Below are 20,512 nucleotides of genomic sequence, written 5' to 3' on the forward strand. Positions count from 1 at the left end.
TACCAATGCAATAGTAGGACGTTGACCTCACGCTTTGGTGTCGTACACTGGTTGCTCTTCATCGTAGCTTCAATGGGAACAAAGCAACGGTTGTTTGATAATGCTGCGCTTAGGCGTCAATGCCAGCGGCGTGAAACATGTCCTGTCCCATTCGGCTGCCTGAGATATAAATACACAAGACATTTTTAAGACAGCTTATTCTATAAGGTCGAGAGGCCACTGTCATATTCGAAGTAACCTTATATTTGTCTGAGAAAAGCATCGAGTCGTGTGTCAGAAGCTTGCTGGCCCAGTTCTTTGTGTCGGGACAAAGCAGTGATGATTCGATTTATTCTGTTGTACAGTACGCTGCATCTTTTTCTGGTGTTTCAGAACGTGCCTGGTCAGTCAGTCAGTACCTACAGCGTTAATACCACTGATGGAGGTAAATTCACATAGTCACATCTAGACACCAATATATCTGTGTTCTGGAAAGGAGTATACGTTGCCCTACCAGCATATGCATGTTATGTTGTAATAGTCGCATTATGGCGTAAATATCTCTTATTGAAATATATTCACCATTCTTATTCCGCAGTCCAAGCCGCTTATTCTTGCTGTGCAATATTTTTGTTTTGATATGTTTTGCGCACTCATAAAAAGAAAATTACACACAGTGGGGGAACAACATTGATGCTAAGGACTTACCGGATACCAGCTTATGGCGGATTTTTCAGTTACAGCCAAGCTAACGTGGTCGGTCGACATCTGTGAGTAAATTAAGTAGTTGAGCCCATATCGTAGGCTTGGCTGGCGCGCCGACAACACAGGCGTGTAAAGCGTAGCCCATGGCCCGACGTAACTTAGGCATTGGCTTATGATCTGTAGCTCATGGTCCGACGTAATGTAGGCCAGTAGCAGGGACGTTAGTTTTTCGCAAAGAAGTGCATGCTACCCACCCCGCCGCCACGATTAGCGTTGGCGTGACGTGACGCTTCCATGGCGTTTTCTTTTTTTCGGAAGCACTTTGAAACCCTGCTTGGGCTTTGCGGTAGAATATTTGATTGCAATGCGGAATACCTGGGTTAAAATGCCTCGTCTTGAGCCGTGATATTACTCTTTGCTACCAAATTGATTTTGCGTTTATTGATCACGATGCCGACGCCGGTACCGCATTTTCAGCGACAGAAGCTCCATAGCGCTATCGCTTTATGATTTCAAAAGTGTACGTTGATATTGCCACGCGCCGTTCTTTTTATATTTTTATGTAACCGAGCCGTTAGGCGCTTTACCACTGCCTTACGCCCGTCGCTTTGGAATGTTGAACATTCCAGATTGTTTTAAATTTTTTTGACAAGATTGAGCGTGCAACGCGAACAATACAGTGTATTCTGGAACTAACGTAACCACCAACGGCAAGGCTGGAATCTTCGATGCCGCATGTGGAAATGCCGACGCGCCTTACCGCTGATCAGATTGCTGACGATTGCGCTCGAGGCTATCGGTGCACTGAGTGCGCCACTTTTCTTTCTGGGCACAAGTTCGCCCAATAAAGTGTTCCATTCTCACTTGCTGGAGTCAGCGTGCTTCACCGTGACAACCACGTGACACCGTCACAACCGTCACAACCCTGTGACAGTATAGACTCTGAAGGAAAGATTACTATTAAGGAGCTCGTTTTTTTGTTAGACGCAATAATAATGAGAACAGCCATGAATAGCAAGGAAAGCCTAGAGGATGTTATTTGTAGTAATTAGGGTATAAATGCGAAGGAAGTATTGTGGACGAAAAGATAAGTTGCCACCGGCAGGGACCATGATGCCTTCAGGTAGTAAGCGAGGGATTATTGGTGAGCCGTCAGCTCATAAAAAGATCACGTGCTACCTGACGCCAACAGGCAGAAAAAGATTGGCCGCGTATCTGCGTGCTTCGCCGCAAATGTCGTCTAAAGACGATAGAAGAGGCGCTGCGTGAGATATGGACGCCATCTGGCAATACGTCGGGAAACATGAGTGCTGTGTTGCGGGCTGGTAGTCCCGTCGCAGAAGCAGGCGAAGACCGGCGGTGACCAACGCGACCGGCGGGGACGCCAGCAAGCCCGAACACGCGGTTTGGCGCGAAGCGCCGAAGCAGAAGAAACGTCCGCACTCAACGAGTACTCTCGACGCACTCTTTTATTTACACGTCTCCTGGGTAAAACAGGAATGCCAGAGCGGCGCCCCATGGCATTCGTACAGTGCAATACTGAACCGAAACCGAAACACAGCAATGAGCTCGTGCAGAGGGCACGGAGGAAGGCAAGTTTCAGCGCAGTCACATTTTCAGCGCAGCTTAAGAAACTATGGTCTCTAGAATTACCTATCTATGTATTTTCTATTAAAGGAACACACTTTCTAATACTTACCTAGTGATGTTGCGCCTCAGATATGCGTAATGTTTGCTTTTTGATCAACAATGTACACATGTATAAACCTAGTCAGCCGTTCAAGATGGCTGGCCCTTGGGCAAGTGATTCAACTTTGGCCGGGTGGCTGAATCGAGTGACGTGCCGACCAACAGAAAGACAAACCAAAATTTCTGCGTTTAGGTTCCCCAAGAAAGACTATCGTCTTTAACAGTGTTCCACACTCGCACCATGGCTACACTCGGCGCGCCTAACACTACTCGGTTTATATGCCCCTAGTGGCCTGGTGAGCCACCGATGGCGGCGCTGCGAATGGCGCTCAGGTGACGCAAGGACGGCGATTCGGCTTTTGTCGTCTGCTAGGCTGCGGCTAGAACACCAGCATTTTCGTCATATTTCGCCCGCGTCGCGCGGCGTTCCTCGACTACTAGCTATATTTTCGTGTAATAATAGTTCTTTAGATGGCTGCTAGCATTACTGGAGGTTAAGAAACGTTAACATTTAACGTATCTTCTATATAAACAGAGCCATCGCGGTCAGGATCATGCCACCGAGTTCGTAGCGGCACTCACTGGGCTAGATGGCATTCAAATAGCTTACGTGAAAGTGCGAACGTCCCGCCAATCGAGTTCAAGAGAGTCTACGCTGCTTTGGAGCGAAGCGCGATCAATTCCACGGCTTATTCGCAGAAGTTAGCGTTATGTATATAGACTTGAACGAAAGTTCACACTCCACTCCCAATTGCAGTAAGTGCACAAAACGTTTGCCGACAAAATAAAATTGATAACTTCATCGACCAGCGGGTTATTTCGGACAACTAGCTTAGACTGGGCGAGTTGGATGCATATTAAAACTTGTTACACCTACTATCGGCTCCAAATGAAACGCCAGCAGTGGTGCGTGTGGTACAGTTCGCAGCCTTATGATTAAAGATACATATGCTCTTGTGGTTTGCCGCTCGTGAGTCAAATTCATGCCTTCGATTGCGCAGTGCTGCCGACGTCGTGATAGCGTCGAAATGACGCAACAGATTTTGGCAATCCGTGACGTCATGATGACGCAATATGGGGACGTCATCACATGATGATGCTTTTTTGCATCACTCGTCCCCGACGTCGGTGGATGCCGACTCCGACGGTCAGTTTTCACGCGTGATCAGGAATCTAAGGCCTTCGCCATAATAGACGACCTGCAATTGCTGATACAAGAAATCCTCGCGAATTAATTGGAAATAGCACACGCACACGCCAATGCATCAACAGGTGCCGTGAATACTAGGCCAAGGTCCCTATGCTCCAAAGGCAGTGTACAGTGCTCGCGTAATGAAGCGGATAAGTCAAGCTTTTGTAATTCGCGTACTTTCATTTCCACCCTATTCAGTTCGTGTCATATTAGCGTAATGTAGACTCGAACACACACATAAGAGCTGACGTGTGCTTTAGCGGCCACAATATTAGCGGCATGATGCGGCTTTTTCGAGCAATGGCACATCCCCGTCGATACGCTGAATGTTCTAATGTCGCATTTCAATCTGTGTGCACTGTACATACGAGAGATTTATTTCGTTATCAACAGTCTTCTGAACATTAGATTTGGGCGTACTCAAATTTAATCGAGACTTCAGTATTTCCGTCTTCAACGTTACGAAAGTTGTGACAAATGGTCAAGGGGAAGGCCAAGCAACCATCATTCGCATGTCGCAAGCTTTGACATCATAGTCGTTTCTTGCGATTGGCCGCGAGATCGAGCGGAGTCGCCGCCTGGCGGCTTCTGGCTGAACCGCGCCTAGTGTGGATTGCTCCATGCGTCGTCTGCTAGCCACGTTGTGTTTGCACGTGCGGGTACGTCATGCAGAACCTCAAAAGGCGATTTGTTCCGTTGCGTTAGTGCAACGTTAACCGCTCGTACGTATGCCTAACACGATGCAAAGAGGCATTTGGCCTTGATCGGCTGTATATGTACTGTAATAGGATCAGTGAGTGCACTTGTCCAGAGTGCTGTGTGTGGTCGTCGTACCCTCCGTTCACGACAGTCATATCAGTGTAGGTGCCGCGCTGTGGTTCAAGCCCATTGCAAAGTACACTTTGCGTTGTCCTAAACATGAGAACTATTAAAACTCATGTGAATATAGCCTATTAGTGGCTCGGTGGTAAAAAATAAAGGCTCTCATGCACTTGCGCGTTGTGATTAGGTGCATAATTCGGGACTGTCGTTTATAGGTTACGCGACGAGCTTTAGTTTTGCACGGTCCTGGTCCCACTACAGAAAAATATTTCTGTCAAGTCACGTCTGACACTTCGGTACTTAAATTGTCCCCTAAAAAGGACAGAAAATGGAATGACACGGATATCGCAAAACTGAGTTACCTCGCGCAATTTTAATTTGTGGCGAAATTTATACAAAAACACTCGTCTACTTAGATTAAGGTACGCGTTAAAAAGCCCTGATGGTCAAAATTAATCCAAACGACGTGCTTTAAATTGATGTCGTAGTATTTTCACGCAAAGCCACATCTTTTTTTTGTTTACATTATCTTAAGCGCTTGTGTTGCATTGTTATAGATTGACGGAAGGCAGCGGACAAAAACGTACTTTGGTTCCGTGAAACAACCGGGCCTTTGTTCCATTACTGCCGTGCAAGTAATTAATCGAAGAAAGTTCCGTGCTGTACAGTTACCTTTGTGTACTGTTACTGGAATAAAAACAAGTGTGTACGTGTTAAACGTCCCGGTAGCGGTAAAGCGCTGTCAGCCACCTAGCTTTCCTCAGTAAACCTGTCAACTGTTCCACATTTCATGGAGAACTGAATAAGAAATGCGGATGAATATTTGAGCATGCAGTGCATAAATTGATATTTGAACTCATCGAGCAGGAATACGGACTTTCTTTTTGTTCGGAGGTATCCAAATGAACAAGAAGTAAATACTTAATTCAGTCGCGCTACAGCAGGGCGTAGTAGGTGGAACACAAGCTAAACATGTAGAAATAAAACAAGAAAACCTCATTCATTTCGAAAACGCCGACTGTCGCCGAAGGCGAGCAATCCGTTCGTTGGCGGAATTCGCTTCTCTCACAAGTATTACTTGTAACGTTCGGCGCGCTTCGTGCATTAATTCGGGAATAAAAAGCGCACATATTACCAGAATGTTGCAGTCAACGCATTTTGTTTGCCGGAAATCGGGTGAAATCGCTCATAACGAAGCACTGTTGTGTGCGTTTCTATACGCGCCGGCGACCCCCAATCCACACTTGCGCGGCGACGGTGATGCCACCTGTAGCCCGATCTCGCGGCGAATTTGTAGGGATTCATAGTGGTTGTGGTGCAAACACAAAAACGAGGGACAATAGATACAAAGATGCAGCACTTTGTTACAACTGAAATTTGTTAGGTAGCTGCGCGCATATATACACATAGCAAAAAGCGGGAAAAATCGAAAAAAAAAAAAGAAACGCTAGACCTGCACTGAAACCGCAGCACAGTCACAGCGAAAGCTTGAAGAGCGGCGTTTCTGGAGCCCGTTGTAAGCTCTCTTGGGGCTACTAATAGAAGTACACAGCAAGAAACCCACTACGCCATAAATCACAATTTCTGTGAAGTTGGGAAGCACCTACCAAGCCATTATTCGTCATTCTGCGGAGAAGCGAGCCACCAGCTACACGTCTGTAAGGCAGTATGTGCACTTTGTTGACGCTACGAGTGATGACGATGAAGGAATATGGCTCATACCTTTGTAATGGGTTGCAAGCTTTAAACGGCCCACCAGTTGTGTAATTTGCATTGGGTGACGCCCGGTCACTATTTCCCTCCCACGTCATGCTGTAAACAGACGTTGACATGGGAGAGAGAGAGGGGGGGGGGCAAAAGAACTTTATTGAAACCCCGAGGGAATGGATCATGTGCTTATGTGCTTCCTAGGCAACCAATACAAGTGCACTTGCGAGGAACCCACTAGGCTATAAATGAGTGCAATTTTTTAGAAGTAGGGACGCAGGCACTATGCCATTTTTGGTCATTCTACGGAGAGCCGTGATACCTGCTAAACGCATGTAAGGCATTATGCGCACTTTGTATATGCTGTGCCTGATGACGATGAAGAATTATGGCGGAGCCCTTTGTAATGGGTTGGGAGCATTCAACAACCTACTCGTTGCGCAATTCGCATTGTGTGGCGCCTGGTTACAGAACACGCGTTGTGCGACGCTTGGTGCTTATTTTACTCTTCTGCCACGCTATATTGCATATGTTAATGTGGTTCCTTCCCGACATAAAGCCTGTGTAGCTACTTTTAGCAAAGCAGTTTCAATCACCGGCATGGCTCAGAGGTTGAATACTGGGCTCCCACGCTGAGGGCCCAGGTTCGATCCTCGCTCCATGCTGGAATTTTTCTTCTTTTTATTTCGTTTTTTTCTCTTATTTCGAGCGATAGTGGTTACGGACACCGGCGGCGGCGGCGGTGGACAACTACGGTGCCAAAAACGGCCGCTGAAATGATCTCATAACAGCTTTCGCTGTATAAATAAGTCGTCAATTCACGTGCCCGATTAAGAAAGATAACATAGCTAACATGAGCTAGATGTAGATCGATCGCTCTCGTTCCTAGATCCCGCCAATAAGGACAGTTCCTTATCCTAAAGAAGAACCGAATGCATGCTTACGCACGCGTCACCTGACCGTATGATCTACTCCGCCTCAGTGATCTCACTCACCCTGAGATCCAGACTGCGCCGTACGACCACAGTATCTTCAAAGATAAGCCTACACCCGCAATTCCGCACGTGGATATCCAGATTAGGCAACACCGCTGTTCGGACGCTATAATGGTGCTCACGCAGGCGGTCGTTTAGACAGCATCCCGTCTCGCCAACTAGTGCAACTCGCAATTCTCTTGACGAATAGCGGCACGATACTAAGACATATCGGCATTCAAGGTGACCTTAATTACCGTGTAAAAAAAAAGAAATGTTTTTTCTTTCAGAAAAATGCACTTACAACGGCAGTGACTATGGGCCAGGAGAAAACAGCACGCCTGGTTTCTGTGGCCTGACAAGCTGTGACCCAAAAGAAAACGAGCTGACGATCGTCACGTAAGCACTACGCTGCTGATAACAACGATGATATCCATACAGTCGGCGTCGCACACAACGTCAGCTATGTACTCCTCACCATAGGCGCGCGCACGGGGGGCTGGCGCGGGGGGGGGGGGGGGGGGGGGGGCGGCCGCCTCCCCCATATTCACCTAAGAGGGGAGGCGCAAAGTCAGCCCCACACATTTACATAATAGGAGGGGGGGGGGCGCTGCGATTCAGGGGGGGCACAATGTCAGCGTCATACATTGACATAATTGGGGGGAGGGGGTGCTGCGACGAACCTTTGCCTCCCCCCCCCCCAAGCCCAAGGGGAACCCTGCGCACGCCTCACAGATGGTAAACGCACAGAAATCTTATTTTTACGAATGCAGTAGTCTATGATGCTACAAACCCACTGGGGTAGGATGTACTATGTAGTAAAGTGGGAATATCTTGTATTTACGGTGTAACTTAGTACTCATTTAGCGTACAACTACATCTTCAGTTTGATATCAAAATATATCTTCTCAAGGTACATAGCTCTATATGCGATATCATTTCATACCAGTAGGAGAACAGGCGAGTAAATCATCATTGCAAACTGAAAAAGAATCTTGAATGCCAAGTTAGGCAGCATAGTTAATTATTTTATGTCTCTGTATTCGGCACATTGCCGCCATATCCCACTTGATTGCGTATGCGAAATGTGAACTTTCCAGACACTGAGCAAGTACATACGGGAGGTTAACCTGCTGTCACCGACGGCTAACGCGGTCAACCAGACAAGGCCTCAAAATAGTATGCCCTCGCGAAGGCTGATGCAGTGGCGGCGCTTTGTGGCAGCCATAGTCATAAAAAATGCGGACGACTGGATCCCGCTGGCCCAAGCTGCCGAACACGCGCAACAATGACACTATTTCCTACAAACCTAGCGGGATCACGGTTCAGCGCCATGCCACCCACCCAGTCATATTAACCGAAGCTTGTACGGATCATGTGTACCTCGCTACCCATTTTTGGTTCCTCCCCTGCTATACAACTTCAATCCACCATTTTTCATGTAATTTCTCCTTCTTAGGCATTGTCCTTGTCTTTCTTTTCTAGTTCTCTTTTTTTGTCGCACTAGCTGGCTCTTCTCTTCCTCGACTTGTCAAGTTAGGGAAGAGTGAGAAAGGTGGTAAAGTGGGCGATTGCCGGCGTCACAAAGAGAAGTCCCCTTGTCGGAAGCCTCCGTATTTCCTTATACTTGTACCTTGTTGAGACCCGAGAAAAGGCAGGCGGCAACGTCGAGGTGTGTTCTTGAGCTTGTTGTCGGCGCTAAACGTTGCTAACACTAGAATTTGCAAGCAATGTATATATTGCTGAATGAACTTACTTCAGCCCTAACCAAACCCATAGAGCCGATGCCGATCGTTTCCAGGCGTAGTAAGGCCTGGTGTAGTAACCAAATTGGCTAATCTGCTCAAGCCTCACCTGATGTGTAAGTCGGTCACATCTCGAGCAGTTAGGTTTTGGGCATACGTAATTTACGTCAGCCATTTCCCATTTCGCCCAATCGAGCGGAGAAAGCGAGAGAGAGAAGAAAACTTCATTAAATTAACGCTGCTAGGTTAGTGTAGGATGGAGCCCATCGTCCGGGGCCCCAACGTCTATTACGGCTCACGGGACCGGTCAAGCGAGAAACAGCCACACGGTGCACTCAATATCGACGCGTTCCCCCCTTCGAAACATGTAAATATAACTCGCTGGAAGTTCCCTAAATTAATGGCGTCTACGCACATGCAAAGCTTTGAGCGCGTGTTCTTATCATCTTCATCATTAGCCTATTTTAAGTACTCTGCCTGCAGAAAGTATCTCCCAATAATCTCCAATCTACGCTGCCCAGCGCGAGCTCAGTTCACGGTGTACACCTGTATATTTCGTAATTTCGCCAGCTCGCTTGGCCCTCCGCCGGTTTCAGCTGAATTTCCCATCCTGTGGAACCAGGTCCGAGCTCTAAATGAGCATCGGTTATTTGTCTTCACCGAGTGACCTGCACAGATTAATTTACAAATGTTACGTGGCTTCCAAATACGCTGTCGTTTTCCGCGCTCGTAGCTGAGTAAAAGCGATAAGGTTCGTCAGGAAGTTAGGTAGCACTCGTGAGATGGTGACGTGGTTTTACATTCGTGCTCCGGAAGATGTCGCTTTACATCGTCGTTGAGCTAAGCTCCGAAGACCCCACGCGCTCGTTGGTGGCCCTTGAAATTCGGAGCCCGACAACTTAACGCCCCCAATGGGGCTTACGTGAGCCACGCGTTCCCATGTACCCGCTTTCTTTCTGAAAATTGAGCGAAGCAAACAGAGGAAGTGCGCCATCCGGCACTGCTGCTGAACAAATTGCCCGAGCGCGGCCAATGCCAGAACTTTGCTGATCCCTAAGTTTGCATGCTAGATTATTGTAATCGTCGGCATATTTTTTTTAATCGTCGTCATATTTCTTAAGCAACAAAGGTTAATCAATAATGCTTAAGGTTTGTTGCTTTTGGAAAAAAAGATATACCTGCACACTAATATAATATGCCGACACACTATTATAAAAAAATCTGGAGAATTGTCCCGCTTTTTTTTTATAATAATGTGTGACTATGGGTAAAACGCAGCTGAAAAAAAAAAACATTAAATAGATCATTTAATACTCTGCATTAACTCTGCTTCGTATGAAAGACATTGCCAGTGAAATAGTGCAGAAAGACCTCAACAGATTTTCTAAGGGCGCATATCGGTGTTTCATGCTTCGCCGATTAGCGTTTGGGTTTATGTAGATCCCGATAGGTTTGGGTGCCGGTTTATTATTTTTTGGAAGGCATCTGGTAACGGGGAATGGAAATACATTGTTGCGTCACATACAAACAATCATTTGACGCCACACCTTTTACATGTATTATTGTTATACTACGGGAAGGGCAAATGCTTACGCGTGTGCCTGGTTTATCACAACCTACATATTCACGCAGAAGCATTGGCTTACTGTCAGGAAATTAAGTATAAAGAAACCTTATACTGGATAACATTATGCGTGATAAATTTGTTCGTAGCAAGGGGATTAGAGAACAAAATGCTGCAAAATTCTTTTTCGTCTCTGGTTTTCTAGGTGTTCATATTCTACACCTCCGCCGCCATGTGTGTTGCTACCGCCCACTGGCAACGAATACCCATCCTGCTGTCCTGATTATGTATGTTGACATAATGAACCATCATTACATATATGAAAGACTGGGTCGGTGAACACAGTGAGACATGGGCGACAAGTGGATCATATCAATGAAAATATCTTCCAGAGCGATTGATGACCAATTCCGGTTATAACGGTAAAGAAAAAATGGCTGAACATAATCAGTCCGGTTCTATAAATCAACGAGCTTATCTATTTATTGAAACGGCCAACACAGGACAGGACGTCTCGTTATATTGTAATATTATAATAAATTATGTAGTTAAAGCAAACTATTCAATGAACAATGGAAACACTTCAATGATTGTAAGGTTACGCTGCCTTTTTCTGTTTGCTGAACGCACAACAAATGCTTCGAAGGTCAACAGGGTCACTATTGAGAGGTGAGTACATAGAGTGGTTATCTTCTACACGTTACAAAGGGACCAATTAATAGGCATAGGTTGGGTAATACGTGATGGTTAAATTAAATGATACAATCAACAGGAAGCACATGTAAAGTCACAGACTCGCCATAAAGAACGAACAATGCGTAAGCAAGAAATTAGAATGTGTTACGAACTAAGGCTAGCAGCTAACTCCATTCAGAACCGATCAGCCGCAACTCCACAAAACGCTGTCATACCCTTTCAGTCACGGTGTGTACATATGTACACATTAACTTCGAAGTCGCATCACGCACCGCGTGTTTCTTCAAATGACCTGAAACTTGGTGTGCATATTCGTGCAGGCTTCCGAGTGGACAGCTAGCGCTTATTTAACTTAATTATGCTGTATATTTCTGCGGATGATCATTTTGCTAGAGACACTACCATGTTCGACGATTGTTCGACGTGCGACGTTCCAAGACCAGCGTCAAGAGTATTTTTTTTCTTCGCTCGAAAAGCGTACAACCAAAAAACGATCTGTGCATGCATTTTGGGCCTAATAGCTGATTCCTTTTATGCAAGGATTGAAGCTGACTGATTGCAGAATAATTAGATATTTAATTACACGCTAATTAGCATTAATTACTGTAACTCACACAAAACAACACATTCCTTCATTTTATTTCTTGAAATGTAATGCTGAGTGTCTTGAAATCATGCCATGAAAGTTTGATGCATTTGCAGACAGTGCATCATAATTCGTGACTGAAGGGGACAAGGGAGTACGGCCGATCCAGTTATTGAAGCGGATTTTTCGCTGTCTGTCGCTTCAGCAAGAAATGAGCAGTGAAAGCAGAGTACGTACAACGGTATGAACCGTCCACTCATAGGTGAGAGAGCATGCGCACCAGCGCTTCCGACAGCGCCTTTTTGATCCGCAGTTGCTGCCTAAGCGACATCCCCACCCCCGTTCCCCTTACTGGCACCCCTTGATGCTGCTCGGCCAGTGCGTTTCCTGTCTGCGGGAGTCACGCTTGTCTGCAGGATTCACAGCCTTGCTCTCGCACATAGAATAAACGACGCGATGGGTGATGTTATGAATTAGGACTATATACGGAGTATAACGTTGACCGCAAAATTCTGCCTCGAGTGTCCACATAATCGCAATGGCAATAAAATATTTCATGGGTGAGCAATGTAAGTTCTAGTTTTTCCCATACTGATCTCCAAAAGGACTGAAGCTATTTTCCGAGCTGATAGCATATTGGCAGTGTGACGTAGAGCACGAGAGCGACACGCGACTGCGGCGCCGTCGGTATAACCTTCCTATTGCCAACGAACCTATGGCCACACTTATTACGCAGGCGCGCTACTACTACTCACTTCGCTGTGGTTACTATGTCGCTCACCGCTATGTGAACTCGGGGCGCTGAGATCGAACCCACGCAATTCTATCCCTTAGTACTAGCAGCGATGGCAGGTGTGGCCACCTCCCCGTACCCGTAGCAGAGTGGGCTGTTGTCCGGACAGCGCCCAGTGTCGGTCTTCCTTGGGGTACAGATCAGGCCGACAGGCGGGTCGTGTGGCGGCATCAAAGTCTGGCGAAGGAATTACGGCGGCGCAGCATCATGACGCGATCGCGAATGAGGGGAGTGACTGCGGTCAGCAGGAGCTTCGCGCACAGCTCTCGGCAGTGACTGCGCTGACTCAGGAGGCACTATGGGCTGCTGGATGTTCTTGCTTAAGTGTTGGAAAGAAGTCACTTTAGATCTCGACGAAGACGACAGCTATTGTAGTTGCTGTTACAGGACTGACCGTAATAATCCCGCGCCGGTAGTGAGCTGCCGATGCTTGAGCGTGCTCGTATATGGCCTTAGGCGTACGTTCGTTTTATATCTTGGTACGTGTTGTATCCTGATGCGTGCGTGTACTAGTTTTGGTTTCGTTAAGAAGTTGCTGAGTGGCGCCTCACTCGGCAACGATGAAATGTATGCGCCGCTAGGGGCGCTTAAGACGCGAGTTGTAAAATAAAGTTGTACAGAGTTTGTGACGAGCGACTGAGGCAGTCGCTTCTGTTTTTCGGCGTTCCGCGCCATGCCGTGCCCGTGGCCTGCTGGCGTCCCCGTCGGCCGCCCGCTGCCGCGTTTCTCCTTCTTCGTTGGGGCCGCTTAGCCACAACACTACAGTACGCATTTCTCGTACCTTTTGAGTCGTTGCGGACTCAAAACAAGGTCCTTGACTGTCTTGAAAGCGTGGCGTACCAGTTCGGCAAACGGTTCTCGTTTCGATCCTTGCATCAAGAAGCGAATTTCGTTCCCCTGCGACATGGGTCAACCATGGGGAAGACACAAGTCATATTCATAGTGTGCATACCATAGTGCTGGTTCGTGTGCAACCCACAGGAACCAGCAGGACCTCGGCCATTTCTGTGCGGACGATCCTCAAAAAGCGAATCAGGAATGTACACGAAAGATGTCCCAAGTTGTATCGCGTTCTCCAGATTGTTGGAACAGGTCCCAGCTTCTGTCCCTAAGTAATAAATACTCCTGAGGTAGCTTATCGCCACAGTCTCATTTGTTAAAGCTAGCGACCCACTCGTATGTACGAGCTAGCTTTCGTGTCGTCGCATGGTGACCAACGGAAAATCGGTGGCACCCTGGCCTCTTGCATCACAAGCGGTTAACGCGACGCAGTGGCTGTCATTGTGGCTGTTGTCTTGAACGTCATGGATGTTGTCTTACCGAGTAGTTGTCCGTACTTCGGGTGCAATCCTTGAAACTTGCGGCCGGCTCTGTGATCCGTGATCGCGTGGCTGTCTTATTCACGTAGTAGGCCTCACCTACGGCGCGTCAAGTGTATGTGGTGCATTCACAGGGAAGCACCTCCACGAGATTAGATGTAATTTTGAGGGACCAAATGCAAGGCTGAAGTCTTTATTGAGCGAACTTGTCTCCAGCGAAGCAAGCAACACTCAGAACTCAATTATGTCAATGAGAACTTTCGTCGGTCGTCGATCATATCACCTTTGAAGAAACGCGCCACCTTTTATTCGTGTGTCATCGTGCGTTCCAGGTGCTTCCCTAAGGTGTAGAATACACCCAACTATACGCGCCGTCCTTGCAATCCCAGTACAACATAAGAAACACACGCGACTGATTTCTCTGAATTGGGCGCGACCTGTCCCAATTGATAGCACGGTTGAATGTCAAGTAACTTTACAAATTTTCTTTTTTTTTATTTACGACATAGACCTATTGCCCTTTAGGTATATTATTTGTTGTGTATATTTGTGTTAATTGTGTGCCGTTAAGCCGGTGTTGTGTATGAAGTGAAGAAGTGTCTTGTGGAATGGGTTGTCATGTATCCATCGGTCATAACTGTTTGTGTCACTGTAGAGAAGACCAGCTTGGAGGAAATGACGGGAGCGTTCCGACTGTAATCCTTGGCATGTCCATATAAGGTGGTACGCATCTGCTTGCATCACCGGAACAGAACAGTACGGGCATGTAGCACCAACTGGTAAATGCGACCAGTTCCGTGTTGAGATAACAGCTGGTGTAAGGGCCACCTCTGCCCGACGCCTCCTAAGCACGACTTCCTCCGCCCTAGTAAGGTGAAAGGGGAGAGAGCAGACACACGGTAGATAAGAGCGCGTGTATCCTGCCGGAGAACATTTTTACGGGCACGGTGTGCATTTAGGGGTTGAGGTGGAAGGGAAATAGATGCCCTCCTTTAGGAATTTTCAAGTGCTTTTGTATATTTTGAACACATTCACTCAGGAAACACCCTGAAAGTTGTTATGAGTTGATGAGTCCGTTAGAATAGAATGCACTTTATTTTTACAGATAAAGAACACTGTAGGCTACGGTAGATGAATTCAAAATATGTGAAGCCTCAGCTAGTTGGTGCGGCAAGTCCAAGTTGGCTTCGCCACAAATATTTTAATTAGCGCCGTTTGTCCCTTACCAAGCGTTGGCTGCGGGAAATAAAAGCGTTTTCGTCATTGTGAACGGTTAATTTACTAATAGGACGAAAATCGTTCTCCTCTAGAGCAAAACTTCTTTGCAGGCTAGTTGGTTCATACTCAAGTGTTCACACACAGAGTGTCGAAGTCTCATCACGACGAGAAAGAAAATAAAATAGGCGTGTCACTATTCATAATGTTTCACACAACCTAATGATACCAACAGACAATGTAGCTAAGGAACGTATAAGGGACATTACTTGTATGTTTTAACTGTACTCGAGTAATTAAGACACAAAGGGAAGGGAATTAGCGAATAAAAAATCAACTTACCGCAGGTAGGGACCGAACCTACAACCTGTGAATGACGGGCCCGCTCCTCTACTGATGGAGCTACAGCGGCGGTCACTTTCCCATTGGACGCAATATTCGAAGGTTAGGTTCCTACCTGAAGGAAGTTGATTTTGCATCGACTTTCATTCCTTTACATGTATGCCATAATTACTATACTAGAGTTAAAGCGTACAAGTTATGTCCCATGTACATTCCTTAGCTTCATTGTTAGCTGACTTCATTGACGTCAGTTCATTCATTGACTTCAGTTTAGCTTCATTGTTAGTTGACTACTTCATTTGTGAGAATGTGTCTCACAAAAGACGCAAATCCCGATCAACCCTCTTCTGTAGAAGAATTCACATTTATGTCAGTTGTAATTCGTTACATTTTTTAAATAGGCAGTGAGAACACGCGGACGCCAGAAGAAGTACTACACACCACACAGGCGCTGTGTGCTGTTTTGTAGTTCTCCTCGTGTCCTCATTTTCGCGCTGCCCACTTCAAAAATGCATAACCCTCTCCTTTCGTTAGTCATAACGTTTGTTCCGTGCTCTTCGTGATTGATCATACAAGCGTCTCCGGGTAAAAAGCTGTCTGCGTTGATCCCCATCGTATCGCCGAAAACATTCACTCTAGGTGCGACGACTCAGGTCGACAAAATAATCGTGTTGCTCGACCACATTTCTGTGGCCACTCATTTCCTTTCAATTTGGAGTTGACGCCATATTGTGCAGTCTGAGTCATAAGTTTAGGGACCACCAAACATAAGAAAGAGCTAAATTCTGCGGCTTCGGCAGGCAACCTTGAATTTAGACTTCCTGTCTGTTTTAAACCGCGCTAACAACATATATTAGCGCTCTCAATGTTTACACAGAAGGGCGCCTAGGAATTATGTAACGCTGCAGCCGCCTCCAACTGCAGGCACGTAGTTACTCATGTTTCCTAAGGACGTCGCAATATCTCACTTTAGTGAAACTGGACTGATACGCCGTGGCAACAGCGGCAGAGCTTATGGCAGAATTAAGAGGTGGCATCAGGGTTACAAGGGCACTTGTAAGGCTTACCGACGTCTCTCCGTACAGTAGCAGTATTTCTTTGTCGTTCTACTGAGTGCAGAAGTGCACGCATGCAAGAACAGTGTCAAAAACGTTTGTTAACTATATTTTTTAGAGGCACGCGTTGTTTAAATTCCTTTTGAAGCGTTTAATGTCTGCACTAAGTATTCTTTAGAATGATCAGCACCGCGGCCTCTGAGATTAGCTCCGTCCGAGCGCCTTACAATCCCGCGGCCGAAGCTCATCGCGAGACCACGTGCGTAGCATCATGATCGGCCTGTACATTCTAGCGCGTTGCTCGGCCGGTGCGCGCCCTCTTCGTCCTCTTATTCATCGTCTGCTCACTCCTCGAGCACGTGCACTCCACTGATTAGCTAATTGGCTTCCCGGTATACCTAGCTAATTAAGTCAGGATATGCTATGACCAAGCTCATAGAGCGAACTCATGCTAAGACCGAGCTAATTAGACCACATCCTAGTAAAATCATGCTAATGAAGCCGTGTAAAGCTAACAGTGATGTAATAAAGATGATGCTAATTAACGCGACGCTAATTATGGGTACGCTAGTTAACGACGGTTGATACTAATTCGCTCTGTACTAATTAGGATCTCTGTAATTAAAATTTAAGTAATTAGTGCCGTGTTTATTAAAACAGTACCAATGAAGACCCAGCTATTCTATGTGTTAATTAAGACCTAGCTAATTATTACCACCCATATTGAGGCCTAGCTGAAGTGGTCTTCACTCCGAAGCAGACCGAGCAGATGAGTAGACGAGCCACGTAAAAACCTGGAACAAGCTAGGTGCACGAGCTCGTCCGGTGGCTCCAGTCTTGCACAAGTAGCTAGTGCAAGCGGACCGAATTATTTTATATGCAAAGAAGCTGCTGCTTAGCGTCCACCGCATGAAACGCTTGACAGGTACACCGGCACTATGACAGTCACGAGTTGAGCTGGAGCGTTTTCAGAATCAACGAGTTTGTACCACAGATTGCGCGTTAGTCAGTTTGAGACGCCCGCGGTGAATATCGGGTCCGCCCACAGCGTTTGCGCTTGGCGCGAAGCAGTGCTCACGCCGGAACACGAGCGAGCGGTACGATTCATCTGTGAGCTTTATCGCACAGGCTATGCGCAAGGACGAAAAACTAAAGCTTATATCGTTACGCGGCTAGGATGTCTCCCATTCAATTTCACCGCACTCACGAAGTATCGCTCACAGCCATGAAACAAGCGCCCCTGGTGGCATTTGGAGCGAGAAATTATTCTATTTATTTGTTTGTGGAGACATTTTTTCCTACAGATTCGTTACTGAAGAAAATCTTCAGACGTGTAATGTAAGTAGCAGTAACCTGTCCATTCATTTACGTGTAATATTAAAAAAAAGCGACACGGGCTGCATCAGAGTGCTGCGTGCGCGCCTTTATTGCCTTCGAGAGTGGAAATTTCCATGCTGTAGATATAACGAAAAAAATTCACAGCATATCCACGGGTGAATGATGAAGAGCTTGGTGAAGCTCCTGAAGCAATCATGGTTACACCGTGAACTCTTCAGTGGTTTCGCCCAGCAGTAATCCAATCTATAGCCCAGTACATCATCAAAGACGTAACAAACACTGTATATATTTATACAAGAAATTTTATAAATCGTAAGTGGTAGCTTCCGTTCCCCCTTCATTATAACGGCTTTATGGTCGGTGAAGTGATGGATCGGTCATGTGTCGTAGTGGGATGTTTGCAAAGACGAAGTAGTGGGCAGTTTGCAAAGTTGGCTTCCGTTCCCCCTTCATTATAACGGCTTTATGGTCGGTGAAGTAAGGGATCGGTGATGTATCGTAGTGGGATGTTTGCAAAGACGAAGGAGTGGGCAGTTTGCAAAGGATCGGTGATGGGTCGTAGTGGGATGTTTGCAAAGACGAAGGAGTGGGCAGTTTGCAATGGTGGTTACGCCAGACAACGGGGACGTGACAAGGTTAGTCTAAGAGGAGCTTCGCCCCTAAAACTTGCCCGAAAGAGGGCAAACTCCCACGAACGCGCCTGTGGGAGGCGCGATGTTCAGTTGGCGAAATAATAGCGCGACAATCACGCTGACGTCGCTGCACTGTTGAAATGTTGACTGAGTGCCGGCGCTGACGCGTTCGCACGCGGTGTTCCTTTGAAAACCACCACAAATGCCACACATGCGCTTGTGACGCCATGCTCGTTCTTGTAGCCGCTTTTATCAACGCTGCTATCGCACGCTCCGCACAGTCTTCCTATCATGACCGCCGTCGCACTTGCTCGGGGCAAACTAGTGTTCCCTAGAAGCTCAGGCCACCCTGCATAGCAGCCCTCGTCGTATTTTACAGCCCGTTTTCCGGGCCGTCACATGGTGACCCTCGGAAAAGCGGCGGCTCCCTGAACTGTTGCATCAGCACTGCCCCATGAGACGCAGCGAGCACCACTGGGCTTTCGCCTTCATCGTCATGGATGTTGGCCGATTGCATAGCGATATTTTGGTTGCAGTTCTTGAACCTGCGACTACTTTTATGATCCGGAATGGCCCAGGTGCCTTATTGACGGCGCGGACTTTGTTTAAGGCTTGCCAGGGGTGTCACTACATTTTATGTAGGCGTGAGGGTGAGAACGCAGGAATCAAACTGGTAAATATTGGGCTTTTTATAAAGCGAACTTTTGCCCAGCCAAGCAAGTAGCGCCCACAGTACTATGGTAGAGTCGAGCACTATCGTCGGCGATCGGAAACCTCATCTACGGTGAAGCGCCGTGCCTTAAATAGGTGTGTCATCGTACACTCTCGCGCAATTCCAGGGGCTCACGTAAGTTCCAGAATGCGCTAAACGATGGGCGCCGTGCATGTAATCACAGTAGACTACGAAACAAACGTGTCTGTTTCAATAGGTATAGGCGCAACCTGTGCTAATCAATCACATGTTTGGAAGTTAAACGATATAATTACTGGGGTTTTACGTGCCAAATCCAACACATTTTTCGGAGGCACGCCGTAATGGAGGGTTCCGAAAATTTCCACAGCCGGCGCTTTTTTAACGTGCACCTGAATAAAGCAATTAAAATGAGAATTTGTTCGGTTGCAAACTTTACTATGATTCATTCCTCCGTCACAGGTTGGATAGTACTCCTCTTTGTCCCCGTCTGTGTTATTTGCTTACTTTCCTATTTTCCGTTTCGTTCTTCCTTTCCTCTGTATTCCATTGTGCTTGTGCACCCAAATAAATTATTAATATTAATATAAAATTAGCGCCAATATTCTAATTTTGTATACTCTGCACTGAAACGTCAAGAATTTCATAAGTGCTTATTGTATCTTGCCCACAGCCGCTCAAAAATTCCAGCCGGTTCCAAGCCGTGAAGACCATCAGACAGCGAATGAATGAATAAAAAAAAACATTATTATGAACGGTGGCCCCTTTTCGTCAGTCATTACATTTTGGCCGTGGAGGTTCAACGCCAGGACTTTGTTTGGTTTGCGGAGCGTACTTAAAATTTCGTCGTCGGTGGCGGAATCTTCAGTATTGCGACAGAAAACAGCAACCGCACCTCCATCGGCCACTGCTTTTAGTTTTCCGGATGTAGGAACGGCCCCGAATAGGGCCGCTCTACTGCGGGATTTGCGGTGAATGGTAGCGTCCAGGTGATGGTTAACGCGACGGCCCTCGAAGTCGATGTCCCGTGGCTGTTCACCTGGCTATCGACATGGCTATCGACGGCAAAGCCTCGCAGACCCATCTCGCGTTAGTGACAGCGGCGATAGGTGTGGCCGGCTTCTCTCCTGTGGTAGCAAAGCGGACAGTGATCGGTGGCGTGACAAACGTCGCTCTTTGGTGCGGCGTAGCGTGGCTTACAGGCGGGCAGAATGGCGTCGGATGTGGCGGCGACGTCAAGAGACTGAGCTGTGACGGCGCGAGGAATTAACACTTGTGCCCAATGGCAACACTACGGCGCGCGGCAGCAGCATATCACATGGCTTCCGGTTGAGGTCGCGGTGGTGCAGCAACTCCCAGAGACTTCTGGAGTTCCTCGCGAACGATGTCGGCTATTAATTGCACCCGGGGATCCGACCCAGGAAACACCTCGCGCAGGTCTTCACGCATGGCTGCTCTGATCATGTCA

At 47.1% G+C, this 20,512-nt stretch overlaps 1 long non-coding RNA gene across 2 annotated transcripts in view; it reads left to right on the top strand.

Moving 5' to 3' along the window:
- Positions 1 to 209: 209 nt before the first annotated feature.
- Positions 210 to 20,512, top strand: part of LOC119373249 (uncharacterized) — a 189,226-nt gene continuing 168,923 nt past the window's right edge. The window contains exons 1-3 of one of the 2 annotated variants that reach the window (XR_007417891.1): positions 210 to 424; positions 7,359 to 7,467; positions 10,583 to 10,921. This is a non-coding gene — a long non-coding RNA (uncharacterized LOC119373249). Of the gene's footprint in view, positions 425 to 7,358; positions 7,468 to 10,582; positions 10,948 to 20,512 lie in introns of those variants that run through there. The other variant, XR_005179796.2, reaches the window with a different exon arrangement.

This window comes from Rhipicephalus sanguineus, chromosome 11 (assembly GCF_013339695.2).
Source record: "Rhipicephalus sanguineus isolate Rsan-2018 chromosome 11, BIME_Rsan_1.4, whole genome shotgun sequence".
Classification (NCBI taxonomy): Eukaryota; Metazoa; Arthropoda; class Arachnida; order Ixodida; family Ixodidae; genus Rhipicephalus; species Rhipicephalus sanguineus.